Source organism: Pteropus alecto, unplaced genomic scaffold, assembly GCF_000325575.1.
Source record: "Pteropus alecto unplaced genomic scaffold, ASM32557v1 scaffold19, whole genome shotgun sequence".
In the NCBI taxonomy this organism is placed as follows: domain Eukaryota; kingdom Metazoa; phylum Chordata; class Mammalia; order Chiroptera; family Pteropodidae; genus Pteropus; species Pteropus alecto.
Window position 1 is genome coordinate 30548 of NW_006442490.1, and position 3424 is coordinate 33971.

Genomic DNA, 3424 nt, shown 5'->3' on the forward strand with positions numbered 1-3424 from the left:
TTTCCAGTTCTTGTATAAAATCTCCAGTTAACTAAAATTGCATGTCTTCTGTACAGCTTTCCATAGTTTAATCATTTCAGAAAATAACCTTATTTTTGTGGTCATTAAAATCTCCCCGTACAGGAAAGGAAAGCAAAACTGTGGCACAGTCTGTCCTGCCTGTAGATATGTTATGCTGGGGGCTTGGGCACGGCTCTCTCCCTGGGATTTCATACAGGTCTTGGGCCACAGGTGTTAGCAACTCCGTTCTTGCCATCCAGTCAAGAGGGGCCCAAAGCTACAATGTCTCATTCCCTGCCCGAGAAAGTTTGTAGGTTTATTTTTTTTAAATAAATGTCATTAGTGTTCCTGAAGGATTTATTCATTAAGACATTGGGCTTTCCCCACTCCCAAATCTACTCTTCCTCTGTGTTCCTCATGTTGGTGAATGGCAATTCTTCCCTTCCTATTGCTCAAGCCAGATACCTCGGTGTCCTCATTGACTCCTCTGTTTCTTTCACGCCCCCACCTTGACTCCATCAGCAAATCCTTGGCTCTACCTTCAGCATACAACCAGAATCTGACCACTTCATTGCACCTCCACTTGTCCAAACCAGCTTTACCACTCTCCTGGATTATTCTAATGGTCTGTTTACTTTCCTTGCTCTATATAGTCACTCCTTGCACATATCTTTTGTTGAACATCCAGACATTTTTCTGGGTAAAGAACTTGGAGTTACAGTTGCTGGGTCACAAGGATGCTTATGTTTAGCTATGGTAGATGCTGCCAAACAGGTTCCCCACTTGGTTGGACCAATTTGCACTCCCACCAGCAGGGCAAGAAAACATGGCCACAATCCCATCCCATTAATGCATCAAGTATATTCATTTTTCCTCACTCCTTTCAGTTTGGGAGACGCCTCCTTCATGCCATTGGAATGACACGCTGGCATCTAGAAGATCTGTGTACGTAGCTATTGGTGGTAAACCCCAAGGCTTCAGAGGGATATGATGCTGATCGCAAGCCCAAAAGGCAGAGCGGACCAGGACTTGTGTGCCAAGATGGGCAGGGCTACCTGCTGTGGGATGCGAGGGCCAAGACTGCATTTCAGAGGAGGCAGGGCCTAGGCTAACCCCCAGGTGCCCTCTTTCCTCCTCTCAGTCCGGTCTGCTCACGCACATTTTTTATACAACAGAGTTCTGGTGAGAACGAACATGCAAGACAGCTTTGACAGGGAGCAGGAATTCAGAAAACAGTAATAGGTAGACTGGAAGTTGTGCGTTGGCGTGAACGCAGACCCACCTCTGTGGCTTGCTGCCCTGAGGATGGTTTGCGGGCTGCTTATATGAAGATGGGGTTCCAGGACTTCTCTTTGCCCTCCTGGAACACTCTGTGTCACTGTGTGGCTGCCAGCAATGCGGGGCCCTGGAGAGCACAGGGCCATGAGCCCTCGGTCCTTTGTGTCTGATCCTGATAACAAGTCAGTATTTTCCAGGGTAGCTTTGGGAGAGCAAAAAACACGCCTGGCCTCACCTCACGCTCAGTAACTCTGTGGCTCAGGAGTCCACGTATATCAGAGCTCCCCAGGAGATTTAGGTTCCCAGGCTTCTTAATATGGAGGTCTCAGGGTTCCAAGAGAACAAGAGTGGAAGCTTTAAAAAGCCTCCTTGACTAGGCTCAGAAATCCTACGGTATCCCATCCACCGCATTTCGTAGGTCAGAGCAAGTCACAGGCCAGCCCAAATTCGAGGAAGTTGATGGAAGGAGTGGCAAAGTCCCAGTGCAAAGGGCTGTACCTCCAAGGATGGGAGGGATTGTTGCCACCTTCTCTGCAATCAATCTGCCATAATCTGTATATGGAAATATGAGTCCATACCTAGAGCAGGGTCTCATAAGCAGAATATGAACTCATAAAATTACGGGCATGAGCTAATATATAGGAACAAAGTCTGTATGTGGGATATGAGCTTACCCAAGTTGTGTGAATCCCTTCTAACCCACTGGTGTGAGCATTGACTTAAAAACTGGGTGTAAAGGAGCCACCTATCGGTTTGTAAGCGGTTGGAATTCCAGCTCAGCCTTTGCACTCTGTGCCTTAAGAGGAATAGAAAAGAAAAAGAATCTCCTGTCTACCTCCAGGAAAGTGGAAGAGAAAATAAACATCTAGCCCACAAGTTGAATGTTGTGCAAAGTTCAGATGCAGGGTTAGGATTTTAGACCACTGTCTGGGATCAATGAAACTGTGCTTCTTGATGGAAAATAAGGCATGGCTTGACACCATCCGAGTTAGAAGTGAGAATGTGATATGAACTAGTGCATCTGAACAGGCTAAGATTATTGGCTCCTGACTTGGTTTCGATGTTAATAAAAAGGACGAAACCCCAGAGGGTTGGTCATCACAGTAATACTTTGTTCTTTGACAAAATCTCTCACTGGAGGCACTAAGAACAGTTTGAAAATACACCCCTGTGAGACTGTCTATGCTATTTTCCCATGGGAAATTGCTGAATATCGTGAGCACTAATTCGTCAAAAAAGAAAATGGTTCATTAAGAATCTTAAGATGTAGACTCAGAGTGGCCTTGGACATCTCCTAGTGCTATATATAGCCTGATTTGTGGCTCTCCCCACCCCCAATTCATTTGTTGAAGCCCTAACCTGAACACGATTGTATTTGGAGACAGGGCTTTCTGGAGATAATTAAGGTTAAATGAGGTCACGAGGGTGGAGGCCATGTGAGGACATAGCAAGAAGGCAGCCACCTGCAAGCCAGGTAGAGAACTCTCAACAGAAAGTGAATTGTCTGGCACCTTGATCTTGGGCTTCTCAGGCTCCAGAACCGTGAGCAATAAATTTCTGTTGTTCAAGTTACCCAGTTTATGTATTTTGTTTTGGCAGCCCGAGCTGACTAAAACACCTAATTTAGGGTTTGCCTAATTGCGATCTGGGAAACACTGGTGTACCTAGACTGTTGGTAGGTGTTGGTTCTATGGTCAGACATCTTTGAGAATAATATTAACACCTATTGGAGCTCCACAATGACATTACCATATTAAAGACATCCGGTGCCCTAGAGCGAAGGAGCTCCTATTAGCTTTACAACACAGATTCCTTAGTGGGGAGCGCTTTGGAAGCATTTGTAGAATGTTTTTTCGTTGTTTTGTCTTGTTTTGTTTTGTTTTGCTTCGTTTCGTTTCGTTTCGTTTTGTTTTGTTTTATACAGGTGTCTAGGCACCGATTCTGCTCCACACCTACTGAACCAGAGTATCTATGGGTGAAGCATGGGCATACGCATATTTTCAAAGATCATGGGTCTTTCTGATGAGTGACCCTAATTACGAATTACTAAAGGTGTACAAGCTTTATGGAGCTGCGTTCGGGAACTACTGATCTAGGACAACACTTATTTTACAGGCGAGAAAATTGAGGTCCCAATAGGGAAAGT